Source organism: Hetaerina americana, unplaced genomic scaffold, assembly GCF_022747635.1.
Source record: "Hetaerina americana unplaced genomic scaffold, ioHetAmer1.1.p SCAF_11, whole genome shotgun sequence".
Lineage (NCBI taxonomy): Eukaryota > Metazoa > Arthropoda > Insecta > Odonata > Calopterygidae > Hetaerina > Hetaerina americana.
Window position 1 is genome coordinate 19,671,403 of NW_027286181.1, and position 6,899 is coordinate 19,678,301.

At 40.0% G+C, this 6,899-nt stretch overlaps 1 non-coding gene across 1 annotated transcript; it reads right to left on the reverse strand.

Annotated features, from left to right (window-relative positions):
• Nucleotides 1–228: 228 nt before the first annotated feature.
• On the reverse strand, nt 229–302 carry TRNAT-AGU (transfer RNA threonine (anticodon AGU)). Its single transcript has one exon. It is a non-coding gene; the product is annotated as a tRNA-Thr (tRNA).
• Nucleotides 303–6,899: the final 6,597 nt, after the last annotated feature.

Below are 6,899 nucleotides of genomic sequence, written 5' to 3' on the forward strand. Positions count from 1 at the left end.
TTCGTTTAGTATTCTCGCAGGTATTTATTCCGGATCTGGTGCTTTGTTTGCTTTGATACTACGGAGCAGATGTACTATTCCCTGCTTGGTCAGTGTTATATCGCTCATGTGTTCCCCAGGTGGGTGTGGAGAATCGCTCGGTGCGTTTGTCTTTATTGTAGACGCTCTGGAAAAAATGGTCAAAAATATTTGCCTTTTTCACGCTATCTGTAATAATTTATAAAAAGAAGGCACCGGCGAGATTCGAACTCACGATCTCCTGTTTACTAGACAGGCGCTTTAACCAACTAAGCCACGGCGCCTGGTGGAAGTAGACGTTAAGAAACCAAGAAAAATTCCTCATTAATTATTTTCCAGCATGCAAGTGATAATTAATATTGGTAATGCTACTATTGGCACTCTACATAATTTTTACACCATTTAGAAGTAAAATAGAATTCGCTTGTCATATTTATTTCTTTATCGACTTGATTGGGCCAGGTTGAGACTCATATACGTTTATAGTCCCTTATTCCACCTAACCCTTACATTACAGACACTGCAATTACATACAAACAAGCCCTAGATGGAGGAAAATTCACCTTGGCGGGAATTGAACCTCTGGGTTGGTAGGGGAAGACGTTACCCCGCCACCACCGAGGTTTCAATCATCCTTAATAAATATCCCTGTCAACAATGCCCTCGCCCTGGTGAAAGCTTATATACCTAACGGAATTCTTCTTCTTATGTCCCGACTGCATTGACTATCTTGGTCCAGGATTACTTAAAATGTAATATATTCATCTCGTGTGAGAATATTTATAATTAACAGGTAATTCCATTTGGTGTTGTTTTCATTCGTGTCTTTCCGTTTAAGGTAAGTTTTGAATGGACACAAACTTAATACCCCTACATTTCTTAACTTGTCTAACAAGAAAACAAACTGAGATCTCACGCTTCAAGAACCCCTTCAATTTCGAATTAATTAAACCTCCCTTTATTCCTTCCCACATTCCTTGTTCCTCTCCCTCGATTACCTAACCTTCTTCCCTCTATTGTCACAGTTTTTACAACATTCCATCGACAATCAAAATACTCTGCATCCATCTTTCCCGCCACCATTCTCCCAACAATCCTCTCTCCTCCGCAACCATACCTAGCGCTTTCTCATCTGATTTCCTTTCTGTCCAGTTCAAATTTCCCATTCTTCTCTATAAACACATTTCAAAAACTTCCAATCTCCTCCTATTATCCTGCCTTCAAATGTCCATGTTTCCGCGCTGTACCTAACTACGCTCCATATCAAAGTTTTGACGAGCTTTTTCTTGACATTCATACGCAACATTCCTATCATCTCCTCCTTGTGAACGTTCCCTAACATAGTCAATCCTTCAATTAATGGTAGTAGTAGTAGTATTTAGGGGAGGCGACCGACTGCTGAGGTCATTTGCGCCATAGGAGATGGACAGGATAGGGTGAAGGGTGGAGAGGAACCCGGCGTCGGCATTAGCCTACTCTTAACGAAAGGCGCCAAGGGGTCCGCAGCTTAACGTCCCATCCGACGGACGGCGTACTCACTCAAAGTGCCCTCCACAAAGCACCTCAAGGAGGGATCGAGATACCTCTGAAAAATATTCAACACCGCCGGGATTTGAAACCGCGCCCTCAGGGTGGGAAGCCAATACGATAGCTACCGCACCAATCCCCTACAATTAATGCCCTTACTACTTTACATGTCTTCTTCTGAAACACTACCTAAGTAGGCGAGGCGTGAATTAGTCTGGTGAGTGGAAAGATGGGCTACTGGCCCGGGATTTATTTCGAGTGACGCCACCGGTCACCCTCTGCTTCACCAAGACCGCGTAATTTTACGGGTACCAGTTCTTCTTGGAAAACCACAAGCTGTCAAAGGAAAGGAATCAACCTCTTACGCGTGAATTGTACACACCGTTGGGCTTTAATTCTTTCTCTAAGCCTTCCCAAGTCTTGAGAACATCATTCCGTTTTTAAAAATCAAAATAAATTTCAAATGCTGTAGAGAGATTACCGTCCTCAACAATATTCCTAGTATGGCCCGCAACCTCTGGAAATATGTTGACATTGCTTGCGCATCTCTGCTCTACCCTAAAACACCACCTGCTGTTAAAATAATGAATTAAATCGAGTCAAATTTTCGATTTCGTTATATCAAAATTAGGTTTATGTTTCGGTCCGCTTGCAACAAGTTGAGAGGCGGTCTCTCGCGCTCAACCGCCTTTTTCTCGTCCCTGAAATTTAAAGATGCTCGAAAATAAAAAAAAATAATAAAATCTCATGCAGCGGTCTGTTTCTCTGCGGTTTTAAATCTCCAGATGGATGGCTGTTCGGGTCCTTGATTCTACATAAAAAGGGGTCACGTGGTCCGCGAGTACTCTCCCCCCCTTTCACCCCCTCTCTCTCCCCCCCCCCCGCACTGCCACTGGGTTAGGTGAATCACGACGTCCGAACGTACGGGTAAACGTTCCCGATACGCCGGCAGCTGCCGATTGCCAAGAGTGTCCTTGCCCACACCCAAGCAGTTGGAAGGATGAACCGCACAATAATGACAAGCCTCACGAGTGACATGGTTATGGTACCTCGTCGTTCCACGAATTATCGACAACTGTGGTCGCAGACATTCCTAAGGCGAGGAGTATAGGTAGAGTACCAGGAAGAGATCGGATTAGACGATGGCTTAAAATTTTTTCTCCGTGACTAACTTTTTTACAAAGCTGTCAGCGGATTGGCCACTGAAAATAAAACAAATATATGCGTAAATACAGTATGTATATGGTATAAATTATGCAAAAACCACTTGCTGAACCAACACGTGGGTGCATAGAAGTTTAGAATGTTTCGCAATCTAGTATTTCTTTCTCGTCTTTCGTATTCTGTGAACCTTTCCTCGTCGATAGATGCCACAAAATAGAAATCAAACATTGAAAATTATCCCCAGCTAAAAACACTGTAGCGGTGGCTTGTAGGCTAATAAAAAATACAAAATATTAAAACATTTCGATCGCTTGCAAAAAATGAGTAGCGTATCCAAAATATTAGAGGAGGTAGGCTGGGAATCACTCACGGTGCGTAGGTGAAATTATATACTATATTACATCTCCGGCATAAATTGGAAGGTCTCTTTAGCGATGATGCTGAAATGTACAATTAGCCCCATCTTACTGCGGTAGCAGAGACCATGTTAGTAAAATTACAGAGATTAAATGTAGAAAATATAGGTTTAAGATCATATGTATTTTTTAAGAGGAAAAATATTCTGGGTCAAAGGTAGTCTGGTATGTAATCACCCCGTGCCACACACCCTAGCGGTGACATGTAGGGTAATATGTAGATAAAATAAAAAATAAAATTAATCGCCGAAAAAATTAAAAATATTTTGAAAGGAGAGGCTTTTAATTACCAAGTCTTTTTATTGAGTTAGTTATCAGCTCGTGATAGTTTTATCCCCATCTTTTATATTGGGCTATTTTATTTTTGTGACCTAAAGAAAAACATGGAATACCATAATCCTAGATCAAAATTGGATGAAAACCCATGGCTATTGTATACGGTGTAGTTTCCAGTATTACTATGTAGAAGCGATCCTAGACTTCAAAGAATAGGTTTTGTACAAAATGGACTATTGCATACCTGTAGGGCGTAGATAATTTCTTTTCCCTGGGCGAGGAGGAGGTTTAATAACACTTGAGCTTAAGATGATATTACTTTATGCGTTTATCTAGATGGAGAGCTCGTTTAGAAATCATGGAGAGATTATGGAAAAAAAATTAGAGAGAAAGAACATCAGAACAGATAGATTTCAGGTGTCATTTTTCCCGCGATCGATAAGGGATCAGAATAACGTTGTTCGAGCACGCTATGGGTGAAAAGTATTTTGTTTCAAAAGCTGCCTGGTATGTAATCACTCCCTGCCACACACCCTAGAGGTGGCTTACAGGGTATTATGGAATAAATGTAATCATCATTACAGTTCTGGAATGTTAAGTGAATTGTAGACCATTTTTAGTCATCTTTTCTCCAAACGAGCCTTAACATCAAATTGTTAAAATTTTGAAATGTTGAAATGTAGCATGTACTTTATGCGAAACGTACGGACATAACATATATTGCTGCGCTGCATATTTAACCACACGCCACCCATTTATGTGCCTTGCTCCTTGGAGATGTATGTAGTTTGGAAACGATAAATAAAAAAGGAATTTTCAAAAATACTGCTCAGCTTAATCCCGAGGATGACGGGTTTATGGTACAGGTATTATACCTGTATTTTTACCTTAATTTGGATAAGTTGTGAAAACTGAGAACTGGCCTCTCTCTCGGTAGATTAAGTGCAACTGTAATTTATCTGCGACCTTATATTTTGGCGATGAACTTCCGATGTATCTCCCCGGCTTCATTACTAGTTGTACACCCTTTGCCCAGCTTCCTCCCGAGCATATTGTCACAGGATGAACAGACCTTGTCGGCAACTATAAGATCTCACAGAGGAATCAAACCTATGGGGGTAATAGAAAGGGAATATCGGATAATTAGGGTTTTACACTTCACCTTTTCAAATCTCCGTGCTTACTTTCAATATATGTATTAACGTAACGTATTTTATGATCTGGAGAGAATTCAGGACCACCTCCGTGCCCAAATATCTACGCCTCTGGCCTACATAAGGAACCAAATCGGATTTCGAACAATAAATCAAAACAATTTCATCTTCATCTCATCTCAGAATATTTTATTCCATTAATGCACGCCTGTATATTACAGCGGTCGACCTTAATATCGTGAGAAAGATCCTCAGACATGAGCATTGTGTTATCAAGCACTTTCTTTATGATGCGAAAGTTGGTGAACCTGCAGTTCAAATAGTATCGGGAGCAAACGTATTATTATCCTCCACTACCACAATCAACAACCCGAAGGTTGGTTCTATAAGAGTGAGGTTCCCTTCGTACTAAGCCCTTTGGCGTGTGAAAATCACGCATTGGGTATGCGGGGGGGGGGGTGAGGTGAGGGGGTCAGTTAGTCCATTCCCTTCTCTTGACTTCTAGAAATTTCCCAGGGAGTCTTTTTGCCCGGAATACCAAACAATTTGGGCAAAGCTGGGTGGGAGTGCCTTGAGGCATCCATCAATCGGATTTGAATTTGAGGCCGTTGGAAGTGAATGGCTCAAACGGTCAAGGCTACCACTGTGTTGTTTAATTAAATTATAAAATATTTTTTCCCAAGGTTAACGTGTCATAAGGACATTCGTTCAAAGTATCTATTAAAGCCTATGTCTAAATGATACCCACATACGAAGGCGCCTTAGGGCATAAGTTTAGAATGACTACATATATTTGAAATATATAAGTTGTATTTATGACTCAATCTCGGATCAATGATTGCGGTTACACGAATTAAATTTAAATGCATATGTAAATTATAATGTAAAAAGTATTCGTCTGTGTTTGGTTCTAAAAATAAAGTTCAAACTTCCTTTTTCATAATTTTGAAAAGTTTTATTTCCTTTTGACTTCGCAAGTGGAACAACAATAATCAATTATTTGCTACCTGCTAAATTAAGTTAATTCGAACCGTCATTAACAGCTCATTTTTTCCGCTTATGACAAAAAATTACTTTCTTTAGTTTGACATCAAAACTAACTTCATATCTTCGTGCATTCTACTTACCGTCCATAAAGCTCATTCTCTATCTTTCTCTACCCCACTTTCCCAGCATTCTCCCCTCTGTTGCGGTCTATATTGATTTTTCATTATAGGAAACAAGTTTATGTTACAGTGTGTGACGCTATGAAATAAATTGCTTCTGTTCTCGATTTATAGAAAATATATACGGGATATTTTATCTCCAAATCACAGGCAATTGGTTCAAATTATTTGTTAAAAAAAGATTACCCGTTCAATGAGAGAGATCTCACGATCCAGACAAAAGAATCGCCGAGTTTTGGCAAATAGATTAGCCGTAATAGATACAATTTGTTTCGATAAAATCCAAAAATCCACAACTCTGATCCATCTCGGTCATTTGTATACATCTCTGCCTCACAAGCATGGTAGTTATTTTAGGGTCAGCTTTGGCCATCTCCTAAAACCGTTCGCCTATTTTAAAATGTAAAGAAAAAATCAAATTTTGGCGAAGATTGGGGAATTTCAGTGAGTCCACCTGCGCCTATTCAACTAAAATAACGTTCCTCTTATCGGCTAGGAGGAATCTCCTTTCACAGATTGACGGAGGGGATGAGGGAGGGACGGATGGAGCTTTAAAATTCGGTGAGATTAATTCGCTCGATAGGCGGCAAGGGTCGCGTTTAAAAACCGACACGATTCACTCAGGTGAGCGCGACGCGACAGAGGGAGTTGGCGTGAATGGCCTCCGGTGTGCATTCCAGCTGGAGATTCCTCCAAGGCTGTGCGATATTCATTTTTACACATCTATCAATGAAATATCAAGATGACGTATATTTGTCGTTACATCGACGAAGTATTGCCGTGACAAGATAATTCGAAGTGACGATACTTTTCCCGTACGTATACTAGTATTGATTACAGGTGCATAAACAGAATACAAATGTGGAGTAATTATCAAAATAAATATTTATCAATAGATAAAATAGCCCTGCATGTACGTGAGGATAGGTCTTAAGGCAAGAGGATGAGCGCAGTTTTGGAGGTTATTGAGGTCTGGATGCGACTGAAAATGGAGAAAATAATTTGGTCAGAGATGAAGACAAATGAATTATCAATTCGATCTACGCATATAAAATCAATTTAGACTTGGCGGTTTTCTTGTGCGTTCATAGCGATGATATATATTGATTTTGCATTTGATTGATTGATGATTCACCGTCGATATTTTTATGGAGCGACCATATATAAATGTACCGATA